We start from the raw sequence: 23,104 nt of genomic DNA, 5'->3' as shown, positions 1-23,104 counted from the left end.
ATTTGTTTTACATTGCTTTTAAAACAACTTGGAGTGAAATGTCACCATGAATGGACTTCTGGTTGAAATTTAATGTTAAATCTAATTCTAGAGATTGATATTCATGCAATGAGTTTGTTAATTTATGCAGAACCAATTGATAAAACATTTAGAAGAAGATAACCAGTCTTCAATGTTCTGCACTTTTATGGACAACAGTGAACCCTCCAAACTTCGCCATGAGCCAATATGGATCACATCTCTCAACTTCGAAATGAAAGCTATAATTATGAAACAGAACCCTCATACCAAATTTCAACTGCGATGAAGCTAGGCATATCTCTTGTTTCCCTCAATAAGTTAGTTAACAAGGGTTGGCCTGATATTACCCGGTGTTTAGGCCGTTCGAATCGCAATCTGCAGATAGCGGGTTCGAATCCTCGTTGCCAAACATGCTCGTCTTTTCAGCCGTGTGGGTGTATTATAAAGTGACAGTCAATCCCTTTTTCATTGGCGGTGGGTGGGGGTGACTACCTGCCTTCCCTTTAGTCTAGCATTACTAAATTGTGGGCGGCTAGCTCAGATAGTCCTCGTGTAGCTTTACTCAAAACAAACCAAATTAAACGACAGTTTTAGTTGAAATTCGATCGTAAGCCAAATGTTTGCAAACTTCTTACCACACCATCAAATGAATGGCTGTTTTCATGAGAATGCCAGCCAAAGACACTAAAATCAAAGTGACTTCATTCGACATGTCTGTCAGATACTGAAATTCAGCTCCAATGAACGTCTGTGCTTTAGGCCTGCTTAAATGTGATCTTATAAGCTGAAGTCCGCTCTGTGAAAAATCTATTACGATAAATGGTCTAAGGTTGACCTCGTCATCTTTAACGGATGTTTGTTACAATGGAAATTGCATCGTGCAAAAGTTCGGTTTGTGAATATCGGTATCAAAGTAGGTACGGTCAATTTCAAAGTAAGTAGTTCCTGGAGCTAAAAAGCCTCTGGAACATTCGTCCGATTAACCCTCAGCAATAAGATATTTCCATCGACGCGGGAAAGTCAGTACTATAGATATCGAAACTGCTAATAAGATGGGCAATAGATCATAATTTTCAAAAAATGCAGTATTAAAATGCGAATCAACTATTCAACATTAATTAGAGGCTTTACAGTTTGGTTGCAACACATAGCTGTCTGCGAAATGTGCTGAAATTCGGCTACAAAATAAAATAAGGTGCATAACACTTTACACACGTGTAAAAAACAACAACAATTATTTGGCTGCATATCAGACAAATAAATAATAGCAACGAGTTATTTGCCTAAGGTGAACTTCTAAGAAATAATTGAAAGCTTAATTGAACGACAAAAAATAGCCGTGCATTGGAAAACCACGTAAGTATAAGTTGATTTTGAAGCACAGAAGTTCTTTGTCTCACTATCTGAAAAATGACCGGCGCCACAAGTGATATATTTCTTAAAATTACCAAACAGGTTTTCAATATAACTGCCTACAGCTAGAAGACAAAGAGATGTGTTGTATAAGGTTCTTACTTTTAGATGGTACAAGTATTTGCATCCAAATATATATACCAGGATCAAATCCCTGAGTATCAGCGGTCAAACTCTTAAAAGAAGAAATAAGGCAAATTACATTTGAAACAAATCTTTGACTATAAACCACCTAACGGCCGCACCTATATCAAATCCTCCTCGAGAACTCCAAATATATATATAAATATATATCGAAATTTAGAATATGTGTCTCTTCGAATGTTTCTACTTAATAAAACAGCTACAATTAAATCAAGTACCGAAAGACATGTCACCACTAACTATGCTACTTTAAAAACTGAAGAAAGAAAATTTGATGTCTTTACTACTTTCACAGCATCTTTTGTTCTCACACTGTTTTGATCAAGTCCCACTGAAAGAATGCACACAGTGCCTCATCGTTAGGTCGTTGGATTCCCTTGCCAGTAACGACAATGTCGTCACCAGCTCTGTGTACACAGTCCAGTGCGTTCTGAAGAGTTAGATCTCTTTGAGACTACGAGCACAATTCACAGTAGACATCATTTGATTCTACAACACAGCTGCTGCAAGACACGCTCCAAGGACTGCTTCATGAGGCTTAAACAGCTGAGAAATTGTTAATGAGGTCGGGAACAGAAAGTTGCAGGGTTGATACCATTGTTACACTTTTTTCTTTACAACTCAAAAGTTGCAACAACCAGTGTAATAAGAACCGCATTTCATTAATGATACAACACGTTAACTTTTGTTTATAATTTACTTGAGAAGATAACTGATTTCGAATGATAAATATTGAATAAATAAATAATTATGCTACAAAGCACTGTTCAGTCACAGTGAAGATCAGTTTTCAGTTCGATTTCTCCATTTTGAAATAATTATGCCACAAAGCACTGTTCAGTCTCAGTGAAGTTCAGTTTTCAGTTCGCTTTATTTCTCCATTTTGAAATAATTATGCTACAAAGCACTGTTCAGTCACAGTGAAGTTCAGTTTTCAGTTCGCTTTATTTCTCCATTTTGAAATAATTATGCTACAAAGCACTGTTCAGTCACAGTGAAATTCAGTTTTCAGTTCGCTTTATTTCTCCATTTTGTGTATTCTGGCTTTTTAAAATTTATCTTGAGATATCCACTAACGAGTTTTTAAATAGTGCTGACTTCTAACAACTTAATCATTACAAAAATAAATACAAGTCATTTCTGTGTGCTTACTGTTTAGAAACACATTTCGGGTTTGTACACACATGAAGATTTTCTACAGGCTCAGCCGACACACATGATCTTGGTTCATTTCTCACCCCAGTCAGTCACCCAATCTACCAGTACACACTTCTAAATAAAGATGTTGTCAGTCAGGCCATACTTTGAGACGCCGTCTCGTGGCTGAAATGTGCATGATCTTTACATCATCTTTTCAGCACCAGTTACACGATAACATGAGCCCACGTGCTTTGTAATGTCTGTTTCAAAGTCTGTTACTTCCGCCGGCAAGACGCCTCGAGTAGGCCTTAAGACCTCTCAATCCTATATTACAGCGATAGGCAAGAAACACAACCCTAACAGTGAAGAAATATGTAACACTAGACGCCATGACAGCTACTCTTGGTTCAATATAACTGAGCAAAAACCACATGAGTTGGGTAATGAACACCGATTATTTGTTTACTAAGTAAACTGACTTTTTCTTTAGTTCTCTGAATCTCTTACGTTTTATTAACACTTCTATCGGAGAATAATGATTCAGTCTTACCTTTATTCGCCTGTTCTTGAAAACGGATCCGAAATTTACAAATCAAAACCCCTTCCATGAATAGAGAAGGTGGACAAAAAAAAGCCGACCCCGTTGAAAACGTTGTTAATGTGTTATATCTTTCATTATATAACAGAAAAATACGTAAAACTATGTTTTTAGAAAACACTCGATGAGATATGTTCATATGTGATCTCAAATCCTAATTTTAAAGCTGGCTTTCATAATTTCTGAAATGTTCATTATTTTAGCTACATTTTCTCATAAAAGGTGTTGTGCACCTGCTGTAGTTTCATATATCTTATTCCAATTAGCCTGAAGATGATTAAACATTTTTTTTATATTTTACAGATGCGCGGTTTCACAAATTCCACAATGAATAATTATGATCTTAAATTCTTAAAAAGGTTCGTGGTTTTCTTCAGCTTTAAAACTTCTTAACAGGCTCACAGTTCGTTAAAACCAACTTAATTACTTATTCATGAGACTTCGTCACATTCGATTTTATACTGAAAAATAATTTACTGAAAGCTAGATAGAAATTTCTTCCAATTTTCTTTTGTAAATGTTGGGGTAAGAAACGAACTCGAAACCTAACCCTACGGGCCCCGGCATGGTCGGATGATAAGAATCCTCGACTCAAAATCTGAAGGTCGCAGGTTCGAATCCACGTCATACCAAACATGCTCGCTTATTCAGTTTGGGGACGTTGTAATCTGACGGTCAGTCCAACTAGTCGTTGATAAAAGAGTTGGCGGTGGGTGGTGATGACTAGCTGACTTCTCTCTAGTCTTACACTGCTAAAAGGACGGCTAGCGCAGATAGCTATCGTGTAGCTTTGCGCGAAATTCAAACTAAACCTAAACCTACGATGTTTGAAGAGCTTAAGGCCAGGACAGATCAATGAAAGCTTCTTCATGCTTTATGAACTAGTCTCTACCAACTCCTGCGCCCCTTAGTGGCAGAGTGGTATGTCTGCGGCCTCCAATGCTAGAAACCAGATTTCGATACCCGTGGTGGGCAGAACACAGATAGCCAATTCTGTAGCTTTGTGCTTAACTTCAAAGAAACTCCACCAACTCCTGCAGTTTGGTCAGGTGCACTATCATCTTTGAAAATACCACCATCATTAGTGGAAAAGTGTAGTATCTTAGATCGATGGTAATCTAGGTTATATGTATACCAGTGTTATGCAAGATCAAGTTTTAAAAAAATGGCATACATCCCTTAAAGGAACTTTTTTTACAATTGGGTTACTGTTTATTTCAAAGTCTCGTACAAAACTACATCACTTTGTATAACTGTTACTAATTCTGAAGTGATATTGACTAGAGATAAGGTAGCTAGTCAATAGTACCCTTCGCCAACACCTGATCTACTTTTGTCTGACCGAATAGTGGGATTTACCTGTATATCCTAGAGCGCACAAACGGCCTCAAAGGGCAGAGTGCGTTTTCGCATCATGAGACCACAAGCCATGAAACCTTGTATTCACAATACAGGACGATAACATGCCCCAACGTTTGCAGTTGGAACCAAAGATTCACGTTGTAAGTATTCTTGGATTGTCTTCATGCATAAAGACTCCATTTGGTTTGCAAAAGGGTTATATGTTAACTCAATTTCCGTATCGTTCTCAAGTCGCAAGTTTATGTCTATGCCCCTATTCTATAAGTACAGCTGCGTTCCTCAGATAAATGCATGTGATTACTGCACCTGTTACATGAATAAACCTATGTTTCTTTAAGAAATGTGTGTTCACTGCATCCTTTGCATGAATAAACCTGTGTTTCTCTAAGAAACGTGTGGTCACTGTACCTATTACATGAATAAACCTGTGTTTCTCTAAGAAACGTGTGGTCACTGTACCTATTGCATGAATAAACCTGTGTTTCTCTAAGAAAGGTGTAGTAACTGCATCCTTTGCATGAATAAACCTGTGTTTCTCTAAAAAACGTGTGGTCACTGTACCTATTGCATGAATAAACCTGTGTTTCTCTAAGAAAGGTGTAGTCACTGCATCCTTTGCATGAATAAACCTGTTTCTCTAAGAAACGTGTGGTCACTGTACCTATTGCATGAATAAACCTGTTTCTCTGAGAAACGTGTGGCCACTGCACCTATTGCATGAATAAACCTGTGTTTCTCTAAGAAAGGTGTGGTCACTGCATCCTTTGCATGAATAAACCTGTATTTCTCTAAGAAAGGTGTGGCCACTGTACCTATTGCATGAATAAACCTGTTTCTCTAAAAAACGTGTGGCCACTGCACCTATTGCATGAATAAACCTGTGTTTCTCTAAGAAACGTGTGGTCACTGCATCCTTTGCATGAATAAACCTGTGTTTCTCTAAGAAACGTGTGGCCACTGCACCTATTGCATGAATAAACCTGTGTTTCTCTAAGAAAGGTGTGGTCACTACATCCTTTGCATGAATAAACCTGTGTTTCTCTAAGAAACGTGCGGCCACTGTACCTATTGCATGAATAAACCTGTGTTTCTCTAAGAAACGTGTGGCCACTGCACCTATTGCATGAATAAACCTGTGTTTCTCTAAGAAAGGTGTGGTCACTGCACCTATTGCATGAATAAACCTGTGTTTCTCTAAGAAAGGTGTGGTCACTACATCCTTTGCATGAATAAACCTGTGTTTCTCTAAGAAACGTGGCCACTGTACCTATTGCATGAATAAACCTGTGTTTCTCTAAGAAAGGTGTGGTCACTGCACCTATTGCATGAATAAACCTGTGTTTCTCTAAGAAAGGTGTGGTCACTACATCCTTTGCATGAATAAACCTGTGTTTCTCTAAGAAACGTGCGGCCACTGTACCTATTGCATGAATAAACCTGTGTTTCTCTAAGAAACGTGTGGCCACTGCACCTATTGCATGAATAAACCTGTGTTTCTCTAAGAAAGGTGTGGTCACTGCACCTATTGCATGAATAAACCTGTGTTTCTCTAAGAAAGGTGTGGTCACTACATCCTTTGCATGAATAAACCTGTGTTTCTCTAAGAAACGTGCGGCCACTGTACCTATTGCATGAATAAACCTGTGTTTCTCTAAGAAAGGTGTGGTCACTGCACCTATTGCATGAATAAATCTGTGTTTCTCTAAGAAACGTGCGGCCACTGTACCTATTGCATGAATAAATCTGTGTTTCTCTAAGAAACGTGCGGCCACTGTACCTATTGCATGAATAAACCTGTGTTTCTCTAAGAAAGGTGTGGTCACTGCACCTATTGCATGAATAAATCTGTGTTTCTCTAAGAAACGTGCGGCACTGTACCTATTGCATGAATAAACCTGTGTTTCTCTAAGAAACGTGCGGCCACTGTACCTATTGCATGAATAAACCTGTGTTTCTCTAAGAAAGGTGTGGTCACTACATCCTTTGCATGAATAAACCTGTGTTTCTCTAAGAAAGGTGTGGTCACTGCACCTATTGCATGAATAAACCTGTGTTTCTCTAAGAAAGGTGTGGTCACTACATCCTTTGCATGAATAAACCTGTGTTTCTCTAAGAAAGGTGTGGTCACTGCACCTATTGCATGAATAAACCTGTGTTTCTCTAAGAAAGGTGTGGTCACTGCACCTATTGCATGAATAAACCTGTGTTTCTCTAAGAAAGGTGTGGTCACTACATCCTTTGCATGAATAAACCTGTGTTTCTCTAAGAAACGTGCGGCCACTGTACCTATTGCATGAATAAACCTGTGTTTCTCTAAGAAACGTGCGGCCACTGTACCTATTGCATGAATAAATCTGTGTTTCTCTAAGAAAGGTGTGGTCACTGAACCTACTGTATAAGTAAACACGGCTTTTCTTGCATCCTCTATATGATCAAACTAGCGCTTATTTGAGAAACATGTATTCATGTTCACAACATAATGAAACCTAGATTTCATTATGTATTCACTGTACCAATATGTTTCTCTATGAAGCATGTATGGTCGCTGTATTCATTGCATGAGTGAACGTGCATTTCTTGGGGCTACAAATATGAGTCTTATACGGAGCCGTTCAACCATGATATTCATTTTTGATACAGATGCAGGATCCAGGTTTTCTACAATCAACCAATTTTTATAGACATCTGTTACGTCTTTCCTTTTTTTAGTACGGATTGATACACACACGCGTGGGATGAGTAGATTGTGCATTGATTAATATACAGACTTAACCATTTATAGAAAAGCGTTCACAGGACGAACAAGTGTTTTCATTTTTGTGTCAACCTCCAAAGAAAATTTAATATATTTATTTCTCTTCTCGTTTTATTTTTTTGAAATATAAAAATTAAAAATCAAAGGAAAGGAGTAAAAATTCTTCGAAATTATCAAAACTACGAAAAAGATGCCAGTAACATAATATCAGTTACCAAGTAAGAAAGTAATTTTTAGTAACATTTGGCTGAAAGTGTTGAAAGGGAAATTTGTGAGAAAGAAACGGAAACTCATTTTGAAAATTCGTGAAGAATGATTTCTTTCTTCAAATGAGTTCCATTTCCTTCTCTCAAATGAATACAACATTGTCATAACTGTATATGATTTCTTTCGATGAAGGCCCGGTATGGCCAGAAGGTTTAAACACTCGACTCGTAATCTGAGAGTGGCGGGTTCGAATCCCCGTCGCGCCAAACATGCTCGCCCTTCCAGCTGTGGGTGCGTTATAATGTGACGGTCAATTCCACTATTCGTTGGTAAAAGAGTAGCCCAAGAGTTGCCGGTAGGTGGTGTTGACTAGCTGCCTTTCCTCTAGTCTTACACTACTAAATTAGGGACGGCTAGCGCAGATAGCCCTCGAGTAGCTTTGCGCGAAATTCAAAAACAAACAAACAAACAAATCTTTCAATGATAACCTGAAGCGGAAACTACATTTTTTTCTCGAATACAAGTAAATAAAGACAACAAAACTGTTTTCGTACGCTATAAAATAATAGTTTAAAATACTTTGAAGGATAGGGCACCGCCTGGTAAATGACTCACAAACATGTTAAACTAAACAAAGTTAACAGTAGAACAGATTTACTAGTACGCTATGTGCACACACACACACACATAGTTATGTTTTACTATCTGACACAATGCGAAGAAAATGCGGTAATCCAAACACAAGAGATTACAAACAACAAACATACATTAATGGTATTGAGGATGCGGCCAACTAACATCGTTTCTACACCAAGTTGACTGTGTGGGTATTTGGGTATTGATGTTGTTAAATACCCAGGAGGGTCAGGTACATTTGACCTCTTCCTCCGTTTCTACACCTATTTCCCATCAGTTTGTTTTTGAATTTCCCGCAAACCTACACGAGAGCTATATGTGCTAGTCGTCCCTAATTTAGCAGTGTGAGACTAGATAGAAGGCAGCTAGTCATCACCACCCACCACCAACACTTTTACCAACGAATACTGGGAGTGAGCGTAGATTATAATTTCCCCACGACTGAACGGGCGAGCATGTTTGGTGTGAGTCAAGCGCCCTTACCACCTGGCCATGCCGGGCCTATTTCCCATCAGATACTGTGCATATTCACCATTGCTCCAGGAGTTATACCAGTACGATAAGTGTTACAATTCCAAATACGAGCAGGTGGTTGAGAAAGACAACTGTAGAGTGGGAATCACTCAGTGCATGGAGTAGGACAAAGCTGTAGAATGGGGATCACTCAGTGTATGGAGTAGGACAAAGCTGTAGAATGGTGATCACTCACTGCATGGAGTAGGAGTAAGCTATAGAAAGGGGATCACTCAGTGCATGGAGTAGAAACAAGATGTAGTAAGGATCACTCAGTGCATGGAGTAGGACAAAGCTGTAGAATGAGGATCACTCGGAGCATGGAGTAGGACCAAGCTGTAGAATGGGGATCACTCAGTGCATGGAGTAGGACCAAGCTGTAGAATGGGGATCACTCGGAGCATGGAGTAGGACCAATCTGTAGAATGGGGATCACTCAGTGCATTGAGTAGAACCAAGCTGTAGAATGGGAATCACTTAGTGCATGGAGTAGGACCAAGCTGTAGAATGAGGATCACTCGGAGCATGGAGTAGGACCAAGCTGTAGAATGAGGATCACTCGGAGCATGGAGTAGGACCAAGCTGTAGAATGGGGATCACTCAGTGCATGGAGTAGAACCAAGCTGTAGAATAGGGGTCACTTAGTGCATGGAGTAGGAACAAGCTGTAGTAAGGATCACTCAGTGCATGGAGTAGGACCAAGCTGTAGAATGAGGATCACTCGGAGAATGGAGTAGGACCAAGCTGTAGAATGGGGATCACTCAGTGCATGGAGTAGAACCAAGCTGTAGAATGGGGATCACTCAGTGCATGGAGTAGGACAAAGCTGTAGAATGGGGATCACTCAGTGCATGGAGTAGGACCAAACTGTAGAATGGGGATCACTCAGTGCATGGAGTAGAACAAAGCTGTAGAATGAGGATCACTCGGAGCATGGAGTAGGACCAAACTGTAGAATGGGGATCACTCAGTGCATGGAGTAGGAACAAGCTGTAGAAAGGATCACTCAGTGCAAGGAGTAGGACCAAGCTGTAGAATGAGGATCACTCGGAGCATGGAGTAGGACCAAGCTGTAGAATGGTGATCACTCACTGCATGGAGTAGGAGTAAGCTATAGAAAGGGGATCACTCAGTGCATGGAGTAGGAACAAGCTGTAGTAAGGATCACTCAGTGCATGGAGTAGGACAAAGCTGTAGAATGAGGATCACTCGGAGCATAGAGTAGGACCAAGCTGTAGAATGGGGATCACTCAGTGCATGGAGTAGGACCAAGCTGTAGAATGGGGATCACTCGGAGCATGGAGTAGGACCAATCTGTAGAATGGGGATCACTCAGTGCATGGAGTAGGAACAAGCTGTAGTAAGGATCACTCAGTGCATGGAGTAGAACCAAGCTGTAGAATGAGGATCACTCGGAGCATGGAGAAGGACCAAGCTGTTGAATGGGGATCACTCAATGCATGGAGTAGAACCAAGCTGTAGAATGGGGATCACTTAGTGCATGGAGTAGGAACAAGCTGTAGTAAGGATCACTCAGTGCATGGAGTAGGACCAAGCTGTAGAATGAGGATCACTCGGAGCATGGAGTAGGACCAAGCTGTAGAATGGGGATCACTCAGTGCATGGAGCAGAACCAAGCTGTAGAATGGGGATCACTTAGTGCACGGAGTAGAACAAAGCTGTATAATGGGGATCACTCAGTGCATGGAGTAAGAACAAGCTGTAGTAAGGATCACTCAGTGCATGGAGTAGGCGCAAACTATAGAATGGGGATCACTCAGTGCATGGAGTAGAACCAAGCTGTAGAATGAGGATCACTCGGAGCATGGAGAAGGACCAAGCTGTTGAATGGGGATCACTCAATGCATGGAGTAGAACCAAGCTGTAGTAAGATTCACTCAGTGCATGGAGTAGAACCAAGCTGTAGAATGGGGATCACTCAGTGCATGGAGTAGAACCAAGCTGTAGAATGGGGATCACTCAGTGCATGGAGTAGGACAAAGCTGTAGAATGAGGATCACTCAGAGCATGGAGTAGGACCAAGCTGTAGAATGGGGATCACGTAGTGCATGGAGTAGGACCAAGCTGTAGAATGGGGATCACTCAGTGCATGGAGTAGGACCAAGCTGTAGAATGGGGATCACTCAGTGCATGGAGTAGGAGCAAGCTTTGTTGGTGTTTCAGTGTAGTGTATACGGACGATCTTTTCACGTTGCTTTGTTAAAAACGTTTTTGCAGCACATTGTTCAAAACTAATGTTCGCAGTTGACATTTTGTAACCATATATGACGCCACCATCAGTGGACGGATATTGATCTACTATTAAGACAGTCATTTGTCCACCGCAAAGTAGTCGTATCCAACGTATGGGAAAGATTTGTTTGTTTTTAATTTCGCACAAAGCTACTCGAGGGCTATCTGTGCTAGCCGTCCCTAATTTAGTAGTGTAAGACTAGAGGGAAGGCAGCTAGTCATCACAACCCACCGCCAACTCTTGGGCTACTCTTTTACCAACGAATAGTCGGATTGACCGTCACAAAGGGCGAGCATGTTTGGTGTGACGGGATTCGAATCCGCGACCCTCAAATTACGAGTCAAGCGCCCTAACTACTTAGTCATACTGGGCCTTTTTTATCGTTTTATAAAATTCTTAAAAATAAAAAACAAAAAAGGACTGTCTCTCACAAGGACAGTTAATCAATGGGTAATATCAAAAACACTGGATTATCTACGTTCCAGTGTTTATCACACGTCATTATGTGTTTTTCAAATTATTTATACAACAATCAAAAGTAACCGCTCCCAGTGACATAAACAGTTCATATTAATTTTCTCATTTAAATTATTTCATGGATTTTAGAAGGTTAATTGTACAACACTTTTGGTTTAACTCAGAAATCTGATCTACGTATATTGCTCACCGTGAAAAGTAATTGTTGAACATTTCGTTCATGCTAAGAGCCATTCAACAAGAACATACAATAAGTCTACATTTTTAATTTATGTAACATTTTGAAATGTGAATGACAGTGTAATGTAAAATATCCTGCTTGGGTAATAAAATTTGGCATCATACTAGTTCTCAGATTGTTTCAAAAGTGAATGTTGAGCTTTGTCTGCGTGCACAGCTTTTCAAATGAGAGACAAACGAATGCTCAGACACCAGGGTTCCCAATATATATAAGAAAAACAAGAAAAATTCAAAGCTATATGTACTTTCTAAAATAAGACCAAATGATCGAACACTACAAACACATACATTATTTGTTCTGTCCACCGCGTGGAAGTAATCCCCGGGTTTTACTGTTGTGAGTCGGTCAGCTTATCACTGGCTCATCAAGAACATTATATATATTGTATTCAAATCTTAAAACCACCACCAGGTTTGAATTACTGTTTGTTTCTATTCCTATTTCTGGTTGGTTGGTGGCGCTTTCGCAGCTTTAACACCACTCTTCAGGCAACAGCTTTTCTTACAGAAAGCTACAAGAAGCGTTCCAAATCTTCTACTTTTTAATATTAACAGGTAACCCTAAAGTAATACACCTAGTAACAACTGTTAACACTTGTTACTGATTTGTATACAAATACACACCTACGTGTATAAGAAATTAAATCTAGAAAGTTAAGAGTTTTTCATTTAAAAATTAGTTTTCCAATACCGTACACGGAACTTGATAACTGTTGAGTTTTACCAATTAAATTAATCACACCTGTGTCAAAGCTTTTTACAGTAGAACTAATGTCAACAATTACAGGTGAACAATTTGACCGAACCTATGGCTCTTAAAATATACATACATCCACACATTCTAATCCACGTTACACAATGTGTTATTATACCTTAATACATGGGAACCCATGCTTTTTAGCTTGATCATCCCAAGATAATAGAAATGGTTAAGGACGCCCCCCGTACCTTAATACAAGGCCCGGCATGACCAGGTGGTTAGAGTGTTCGATTCGTAATCTGATGGTCGCGGGTTCGTATCCCCGTCACACCGAGCATGCTCGCCCTTTCAGCCAAGGGACGTTATAACGTGACGGACAATCAGTCCCACTATTTGTTGGTAAAACAGCAGCCCAAGAGTTGGCAGTGGGTAATGATGACTAGCTGCCGTCCATTTTGTCTTATACTGCTATAGTAATGATGACTAGCGCAGATAGCCCTCGTGTAGCTTCACCCGAAATTCGAAAAAAAAAGGACAATACAATAATTAACTGGCATCCATTCAAGGTTATTTCACCTTCATTCGCAAATGTAAAGCATAAAAAATGTTATGTATTCATATTTATTGTAATAAATAATATTTTCGCTCCAAGTATTGCTTTCACCAGTGTCTGTTTTTGTTTTGTTTTTTACTTTGGCGCAAAGCTACACAAGAGCTTCCTTAATTTTGGGGTAGTAGACCAAAGGGAATGCAGCTAATCACTGCCACCCACCGCCAACGCTTAGATTACGTTTTTAATTGTTTGTTTTTGTAATCAGCAAATAGTGGAATTAACCATCACATTATAACGTTCCCTCAGTTTAAAGGACGAGCATAATCGGAGATGAGATTCGATATGGTTTGTTTTGAATTTTGCGCAAAACAAATCGAGAACTATCTGCGCTAGCCGTCCCTAATTTAGCAGTTTAAGACTAGGGGGAAGGCAGCTAGTCATCACCACCCACCGCCAACTCTTGGGCTACTCTTTTACCAATGAATAGTGGGACTGACAGTTCACATTATAACGCCTCCAGAGCTGAGAGGACGAGCACGTTTGATGTGAAGGGGATTCGAACTCGCGACCGTCAGATAACGAGTTGAGTGCCTTAACCACTTGGTCATACCGGGCTGACGAGATTCGAACCTGCGACCGTCACATTGCAAATGTCCTATTTATTAGGCCATGCCAGTTGTCCAGTATCAGTGAAGTTTTTAAGAAAATATTTCTAAACCGTTTCGCGGCTCTAGTTTAAGAACCGCTATTTAAGTTTATTTCGTGGTTACTTGTAAATGTGGTTTGAATCATATGTGTATTAACGGATTTGTAAGACGTTGTAATACAGCCAGTAATACAAACCTAATAATTAAAAACAAACATGATCGGAAAAGCGTCATAAGGCAAAATATATATGAAACTGATGTTACCATGGACGTAGTTCATTTTCTGACTGTAGCTGTATGTCACCATGGACGTAGTTCATTTTTTTCTGACTGTAGCTGTAGTTCATTTCTGACTATACATATATATTTGCTTTTTACTTCAAAACGTAATCCCACTAAACATCTGCTTTGTAACAAATTATTTCTAACAAACTCTACTTAATTGAATCATTAACTGTTTTGTAAAATTACCTCATTAAGAAAATAATGACTTCTCGCAAACAATGTAGAAACGCAACTGCCTAGAGACCTTGTGACGTCTCATAAAATTTGCTGTTTGTGTTGCGTGACGTTCGATCGATCATTTTTTATCTTTTCGTATACGTATATACTTTAAATCCTAAACTTCTAATCCATGTAGCCAGACAGAATACAACGTCATACGCCAATCAGCTTTAACTTTGTGGTAGACTGGAAGTTACCGTATTAAATTATTTATTAGAACAACAAACAAAATTTTGATAAATTATGTCACTATCCGAATAACACCATGAAAATAAAAATGCATACACTAAAGTTGCTTAGCGGATACGCAGTCGAATAAATGACTACTAAATTATACTGATAGCTCACGTATACATATATATATATTTACAAACAATATTCTGAAAACAGCAATGTTTACAAACACAATTGCAAGCGAAATTAAAAACAAAGATAAATAGCTAACACACACATACACGTAAATATGTGTATACTTACATCATGTCTTTACAACAGGAAAAATTTTGGTAAAAATTTGCATTCGCCATTTTGTTTTCAACTTCTACCCTATCGACGAAAAGAATAACTATTTAAGGGGTATCGCTCTAACTAATTATATGTAACATCAAAAATAACTCTGCTGACTGACCGAAATCGAAGTAATGTGAAATCTTCCATTTTATTTTACAGTATAACGACCGTTTATATATTTATTTTTTTTGTCTGTTTGTTTTATAATGAATTCACATCAGACTATCTGCTGTGTCCACTGCAGAGATTTGAACCCTGTATTTTCACTCAATGACTTATAGATTCATAACATATCCAGAGTGTTTGCTGGAATTGTCCAAAAAGGCACAAGTAATCCAGCGGTTTAGGGTTAATACAGCACTGAAGGCACAAACAGCTGCACCGAAATTTTGGTTTAATCTGTATAAATCGAAATACGCCTATATCCGCAAATATTATGTTCATTTACAGTAATGCTAACCCTAGTCTTTTACTTGTTTGTTTCATGCGTGTGGAATATTTAAATCAACGTATGGAAGGAAGCAACAACAACAAAAATACAACTTTACTTATAGTTTACCACTTGTATTGGTAAAATTATGTAACTGACTTCAAAGACATACTGTTCAAAGTTTGAAACTCAAATAGCGCTTTGCTGTAAAGTCATCATAATTTGAATGTTGGTGATTCTTCATGGTAGATTTTCTAAACTGACACACACACAAATACCAACTGAAACACTACGGTAGTTTTGTTGTATAAATGATTGTTGTTATTATATTCAAACAAAATTTTCAATTCAAGAAGGCTAGGAAACCTCGACTTGCGCAGTCCTACCTCATGTTACAGATTGTGTCCTGGTGGTGATTAGATTTGTGAAATTTCAGGGGGAAAGCGAATGCCTGAGTTTCTGCTTTATTATTGTATTTTTAATAAAACATCTCTTTTAGGAAAACGTTACGGCAAAATAAATACAACAAGCTCACAGTTAGCGAATGTTGTATTTTATTTTCGTTTAAACTACAGTTTTGTAAATAAATAATTATATTACATCAAATCGTGACACCACACGACCTTAACTATTCACATGTAAAACATGTAAACTTTTAGCATGTCTAAGAGAATGAAATCACGTGACCTTAACATGAAAACGATTTATGCATATTTGCGGTCTCATTGAAGTTCGGAAACCACGTGACCTTGCGTGACTAGATCATCAGCTTTGTCTGTGAGGACTTTTAAAAGATAGACATTTGATTGCGTGTGGATCGTAACACACGGATAAACACTTTATGGCGTCAGATTTCAGCCCTCAAATACTCAAAGCCGATTCGTTTGATTTTTTTCTCAGTAATTACCTTTCCTTGTTGCCCAATCAGTTAATCTCATCGAAAAATGAATAGGCAGGTAAGACTGTGACAGAAAGTTGTAATATACATATATATTGCTTCAACTCAGAACCAACTGTAAACAAAGAAAAATAATAGATATCAGACAATAGATCAATTATAAGTATTAATCATCATGGAACTTTAAACAGCCACAGTATATAATAATACTAAGTCTCAAGGTAATACAATCTAATAATTATGTATCTCAACACGGCTGGTATGGATATTAAAACTTTTATTAAAATAAAGTAGAGAACAACGTTTCGACCTACTTGTTAACCTGAAGATGACCTAAGAAGGTCGAAACGTTGTGCTCTGTTTATTTTGTAAAAGTGTTTCAATACCCATACCAGCAGCCTTAGAATACATTTTTACTTCAAGTGAGTGTCTCGTCATCACGAATCTAGCAATTAGATTAATCAACCTGGATTAAATCAGGAGAAACAGAACCACACTTAGTCACTGAAAAGTTACCCAGGTAACTAGAAAAAACTACATTAAGTCACCTGCAAGCCAATCAGATAACTAGTCACTGAAAACCTAATCAAGTATACAGAACTACAGTTAATCACGTATCTACAACTACATTTAGTCACTGAGAACCTAATCAAGTACATATAACCACATTTAACCACTAACAAGCCAGTCACGTATCTAGAAATACATTTAGTCACTGAGAAACTAAACAAATAACTAGAACTACATTTAGTCACTGAGAAGCTAATCAAGTAACTAGAACTACATTTAGTCACTGAGAAGCCAAACAAATAACTAGAACTACATTTAATCACTGAGAAGCCAAATAACTAGAACTACATTTAGTCACTGAGAAGCTAATCAAATAACTAGAGCTACATTTAGTCATTAACAAGCCAATCATGTAAGTAACCAAAACTACATTTAGGCACTGAGAATCTAATTAATTACAAATAACTACATTTAACCACTAACAAGCCAGTCACATATCTAGAAATGCATTTAATCACTGAGAAGCTAATCAAATAACTAGAACTACATTTAGTCACTGAGAAGCCAAACAAATAACTAGAACTACATTTAGTCACTGAGAAGCTAATCAAGTAACTAGAACTACATTTAGTCACTGAGAAGCCAAACAAATAACTAGAACTACATTTAATCACTGAGAAGCCAAATAACTAGAACTACATTTAGTCACTGAGAAGCCAAATAACTAGAACTACATTTAGCCACTGAGAAGCTAATCAAATAACTAGAACTACATTTAGTCATTAACAAGCCAATCATGTAAGTAACCAAAACTACATTTAACCACTAACAAGCCAGTCACATGTCTAGAAATGCATTTAATCACTGAGAAGCTAATCAAATAACTAGAACTACATTTAGTCACTGAGAAGCTAATCAAATAACTAGAACTACATTTAGTCACTGAGAAGCTAATCAAATAACTAGAACTACATTTAGTCACTGAGTAGCCAAACAAATAACTAGAACTACATTTAATCACTGAGAAGCCAAATAACTAGAACTACATTTAGTCACTGAGAAGCTAATCAAATAACTAGAACTACATTTAGTCATTAACAAGCCAATCATGTAAGTAACCAAAACTACATTTAGGCACTGAGAATCTAATTAATTACAAATAACTACATTTAACCACTAACAAGCCAGTCACATATCTAGAAATGCATTTAATCACTGAGAAGCTAATCAAATAACTAGAACTACATTTAGTCACTGAGAGGCCAAACAAATAACTAGAACTACATTTAGTCACTGAGAAGCTAATCAAATAACTAGAACTACATTTAGTCACTGAGAAGCCAAACAAATAACTAGAACTACATTTAATCACTGAGAAGCCAAACAAATAACTAGAACTACATTTAGCCACTAACAAACTAGTCACATAACTAAAACTATATTTAGTCACAATTAATCAAGTAGCTATGAACTTACTTTTTGAGGAGGAATAGACTGGTTGACAGATCTCGGTTGTTTGTTTGCTCTAAAAGCAAATCGGCACCGTGGAGATTATTGGGGCTAGGCTACTGATACTCAAATCTTAGAAATATAAATCCTGGAACGTACAGGGCGAGGGCTCTATTTAGTTGAAATAATTTCTAATTATTTCACAACAAAAACTTACAATCTCCTTTCTACAGCCTGAACATTTTAAGTCTATTTTATTCGACACTATCAAAACTCAGAAAAAGATATAACGAAAACCACAGTTTAGCATGACCACAAACTATAACGTTGTGTACATAAATCACAAGTTCTTACTGACTGTACGTGTATTTTATAATGATATACATAAACCTGAAGTTCGTACTCGTTGTACGTGTATTTTATAATGATATACATAAACCTGAAGTTCGTACTCGTTGTACGTGTATTTTATAATGATATACATAAACCTGAAGTTCGTACTCATTATATGTGTATCTTATAATGATACAAAAAAACTGTACAGAGAATCCATTCATAGATAGTTATCATTTTACATTCAACAGTATGAGACGAACCCCTTAATTCTAAACTGTCAAGACCCATTTGGTGTTTGTAAACTTATCCATGCAAGGACCTCTCGTCTACTAGGAGTTCTTAGTCATCGTTACTGTAACAACAAGCTCTTGGTTTCAGAAAATGTCTTTTGGTGTAGAAAGCGCGTTTATTTTCAGAAGATTAAAGTTTGAAATGACGTGTTTATAAGAGTTTCAACCAGGTTATGAATTCAAGATGAACATATCTTACTTGTATGTGTGTATGTGGTATCTGGCCAAATTGTGAATCTAACAGTTCAGGGTATGCGTCCCGTCATCGCAAAAACACGCTTCGTACTTTTGGGCCGTATTCTTTGCTGTAGGGCTGACGGGCAAGTCACAATCAAACTGTTTGTTTGTTTTGAATTTTCGCGCAATGCTACACGAGGGCTATCTGCGCTAGCCGTCCCTAATTTAGCAGTGTAAGACTAGAGGGAAGGCAGCTAGTCATCACCACCCACCGCCAATTCTTGGGCTACTCTTTTACCAACGAATACTGGAATTGACGTCACATTATGACGCTCCCACGGCTAAAAGGGCGAGAATGTTTGGTGTGACGGGGATTCGAACCCGCGACGCTCGGATAACGAGTCGAATGCCTTAATCACCTGGCCATGCCGGGTGATCTCTGAATAGAAAACTTTGTTGAATAAAGTAATCAGTTTTGTTCCCTAACCGACCATTAAAAGGAAAAAAAAAACTTCTTTTGTGTGGAACAGCAGGTTTGAAAGTCCTAGCGACGCATATTTTACAAACATACTTCCATAAATTATACACCACAGGCTGTTTCTTCACCACAGCTGGTTACAATGACCAGTCTGCTTTTTGTGATATAACAAACATGATGATCATACCGACATTCATGAGTCTTCCCAGCGTCCAATCAAGTTTAAGGTTACATCTTTCCTTCTGTTTCAAGTCAGGCCTTATCATGCACCATCCTGAAGGAAGAAAATATCTATATCGCCAAAAATAACACTTCTTCATCTTGTCGCTGATTGGTCTAAGCTTCAAACAAGTAACTAATGGAGAGTTTAAAAAATACAGCTATGATACGATCAGATACAACAAGTTTAGAAATGGTTGAAATTACCGTTAAAAATCAACGTACCAACGATACGGCCTTCACTGAGACCACGGGGGTTGTTTATTTGAAATGGTGATAATGTATTTCACAGTATGTTGAGAGGGTTTTAAGTAATTTCCTGTATTTTCATTGGTGTTCTCACAACTATCACTGACCGGGTGTTTATAAAAGGTTACTCGGATATATTCAGTTGTTGGTCAAAAAGGGATTCTCATTTCGAGGTCCTCCTGCTCACAGGGATATATACGATATTCAAGATATTAACAGGTTATTATAACATAAATACTATTTGTACTGTAGCAGTGAGCAAGTGAACGTTAAGATATCAAACGTACATAAAACAATTTAAATATCCTTTGAATCACGCACGTAAACTGGGGCGAAACGGTCCGGAAAGGAGTTCCGCCTTTTGGAGATTCAGGCCTATAGTGTTCCTGCTCTGATTTGAATGTCACAGAAGAGTTCCACCTCTTTCAAAATCCCACTGTAACCACAGAAGAAATTATACATGTACGGGTGAAAGAATACGATGAAAACCATCTAAACATTTTGTTCGTAAACCTTGAAGGGTACGTATACGAGTGTCAAAACATCACAAAAACAAAGCTAAACATTCTGTAGTGATAACGTATACATAACACCAAAACAAACAGATGTGTGGGCCTTCGTACTAATGTAATAACTAACTCCACAATTCATTACATCGAGTTCTAACGTGTTATGCTCTATACAGCAAACCCAGCAGTTAACAATCGGTTTTTGTTTGTTTCAGAATTTTGCGCAAATCTAGGCAAAGGTTATTTGCCCATAGCCGTCCGTAATTTTGAAATGAGGAAGACAGCTAGTTAACAACATATACCGCCATCTCTCGTCTGATCGAACAGCGGGATTTAACCGTCACTCTTACAGAGTGTCCACGACTCTAAAGTGCGAAGCGCGTTCCTGTATCAATTAGTCACGAATCATAGATCTGATGATGACAAAATATTTTCAAAACGTCACATATTTATAATAAAGTTGTTGTTTTTTCATTACCCAGTTAGGCCTTCTTAAAACTTTTATTTTCTTAAATGTGGGTTCCTCGTTGTCAAGTTTCAATTTGTTGAATTTCACGTAATGCTACAATAGGGCAATCTATCCGCGCCAGATCTCCCTAACTTTGAAATGATAAACTAAAGGGAAGGCACCTAGTCAAGGGAGGAAGAAGTAGACATCGAATCTGACACACCCCTATTCTGAAAAGGACCAATAAAGATGACGACTTAGGCCAACTGTTATTTGATCAAATAGCTGAATTTGACCGTCACTTTTGTGACGCACCCAAAGCAAAGAAAGAGTATCTTCTTTCTGTATGCAACGGGACCTGAACCGCGATATCTCAGATCCACTGTCCAACTGGAGCGTTTGTTATGTAAAAATGGTATTTTTATATCTCTTATACACTTAACACTGGTTAGGATTTCAAAGGTTATTGCTATTACATGCAAACAGTAAAATTATGTAAACGATCAATAAGTAAAATAAAAGATTTGATGTTAAAAAGTATTTTCTAGCTCTTCGTTTTCGTTACTCCTATGTAACTTGAAATATCATTATAAAACATACAAAATAACTTATTAGTTATCAACTTATTTCATTGTAAAAGGTTTTTCAAATCCATAGTTAATTAGTTAGACAATGAAACCACTTTATTTCACTGTGTTTAACTTTTACAAAGTTTAAAATTATAACTTCGAAATAATTCATTTTCTTACAATACTTCTTCAATATAAAAAAGTTCTGCAAGTCTTATAAAACATTAAATAGTAAGCTAAGCCTTAATTATTAAACACTTTAATTAACGATGAAATAAATACAATTCTTCTCTTCGTGAAATTAGAGAAATAATTAGAAGTACGATTATATTCAGCCAAAGTAATTTCATCTTAAGCTAGTTTTTGTTAACACATCTTTATTAATAAATGCCTAGTAAGAATATATTTTAATAATTCTAGAAATTGGAGTGATACAAACTGCTCCAAAAGGTGTTTATTTTTCAAAACACAAATTATGTTAATATACAAATGAATGAATGTATTAATAAGCGAATAGTGGCGTGTTTTAATACAGACGGGCAACAAAACATACGATTTAAACATATTGTATCCATAGGATTATTTAGTGGCTAGATTATGCGTAATTTTGTATTTATACATGTGATCAACAGTATATGCGAATGACAGAATATATTAGTGAGTTATCTACATTATTCAGAGCTAAAAATTAACTCAAAAGGTAATGCACTTAAACAAATTTACCAATATAACTATGAGTATAGAATGTCATAAACCGAAACTCTACAACTAAAAATACAGTGACGTAACAGTTGGGTGTTATCGGCCCTAATCCTAATAACATCTCACGAGATTCTCCCAGCTAAGAAGGTTTGGGTTAGTCATAAATCTTTATTATAAGCTAATAATTGAAAGTAATCGTTACAGTAAAAATATTATGAAAGAAATATTAAAAAAAAGAATAGAATATAACTACCTAGTAAAGCCAAAGTGGGAAATATTCCCACAATACCAGGATGTATAACAGAGGAGTCTTTTGTGTGTATAAATTCAAACGTTTGGATAAACATAAATCTTCATCTATTTGGTCTAACATGATGATAACTAGTTCACAAATGTGCAACCATTGTGTCTAGTTTTTCGACAGAAGAATAGTAACACTGATCACTCTTCACAAAATGAAGTTTTTCAACTGAGTTTTATTAAATAACCAGATATAATAAACACAGATAATTTATTTTTTGTTTATTTAGTATTGTAGCTAATTTTGCAGAAGGAACTTTGCAAGTTCAAGCACATTAGTTTTAGATAACGTATGCGGAGTTACATTTATTGATTTCTAAACTGGATCTCATAAATTGCGAAGGCCCAGCGAAAACGTTGTACAGCAAACAAAATTTTGTTTATTTTATCTATTTTTATTATTGTTCTTTCTTTAATTTCAAGACAAGCTACGCGAGATTACCAGGATTAATCATCTTTAATTCTGAAATAATAGACTGAAGGGACAGTAACTAGTCAACTCCACACACCGCCAACCTCGAGGATACTCTTGTCTGATCGAATCTCTAGTGAGATGTGACCAGTACTCTTACAACACCCACAAAAGGTCTCTACATACAAAGGGCTCTTTCGCAACAACGGGACGCGACACGTATTCCTTTGGCTGTTAAGCCTCTATCTGTACAGATATACAGATTAACAGTCAGAAACAAAAATATCTTGTTTGAATGAAGAAAGACTTCTAGTTGAAGGCTCATTATATAAATCAAAGCCAGGTTATCTGTGAGTGAAATAAAGCAACGTGGCTCGCGTGAAGACAGAGTAATGTTCGCCTTGTTTTAGATTTTTGTTTGTTTGTTTAGGCTTAACGTATATAAAGAACACCA

At 37.4% G+C, this 23,104-nt stretch overlaps 1 protein-coding gene and 1 long non-coding RNA gene across 6 annotated transcripts in view; one reads left to right on the top strand and one right to left on the bottom strand.

Annotated features, from left to right (window-relative positions):
• LOC143222472 (uncharacterized) overlaps nt 1–23,104 on the top strand; it is a 131,470-nt gene that overhangs the window by 46,871 nt on the left and 61,495 nt on the right. The gene's annotated exons all lie outside the window — the stretch shown is intronic.
• LOC143222470 (uncharacterized) overlaps nt 1–23,104 on the bottom strand; it is a 108,479-nt gene that overhangs the window by 68,621 nt on the left and 16,754 nt on the right. The window contains exon 2 of one of the 4 annotated variants that reach the window (XM_076449041.1): nt 14,642–14,710. The exons of the other annotated variants lie outside the window; for them this stretch is intronic. The gene's annotated coding sequence lies outside the window, so the exon portion shown is untranslated. The remainder of the gene's footprint in view (nt 1–14,641; nt 14,711–23,104) is intronic. 4 annotated transcript variants of the gene reach the window in all.

The sequence above is a fragment of the Tachypleus tridentatus genome, chromosome 8, assembly GCF_004210375.1.
Source record: "Tachypleus tridentatus isolate NWPU-2018 chromosome 8, ASM421037v1, whole genome shotgun sequence".
Taxonomy (NCBI): Eukaryota; Metazoa; Arthropoda; class Merostomata; order Xiphosura; family Limulidae; genus Tachypleus; species Tachypleus tridentatus.
The sequence above is the reverse complement of the archived record's forward strand: the minus strand, read 5'-3'. Positions and strand labels throughout refer to the sequence as shown.